Genomic DNA, 223 nt, shown 5'->3' with positions numbered 1-223 from the left:
TGTGTTTGTTTTTTTGTGCAATGTGGTGCTGGGGGTGAAATACAACAAAAGTCTGGGACACTGAGGAAGTGACATTGCCGGATTCAGTCTTGTAGTTTTCTACCTGACTAGAATTCCAGACTGTTCTTTGGGCAGTGAATCAGAACCTGTCCAATAAACAGAGAGGTGCTAGGTGATGGAAGTTAGGGTTCCAATCCTTTGTCAGGTTTTATGAGTGAAACAC

Source organism: Pyxicephalus adspersus, chromosome 7, assembly GCF_032062135.1.
Source record: "Pyxicephalus adspersus chromosome 7, UCB_Pads_2.0, whole genome shotgun sequence".
Taxonomy (NCBI): Eukaryota; Metazoa; Chordata; class Amphibia; order Anura; family Pyxicephalidae; genus Pyxicephalus; species Pyxicephalus adspersus.
The sequence above is the reverse complement of the archived record's forward strand: the minus strand, read 5'-3'. Positions refer to the sequence as shown.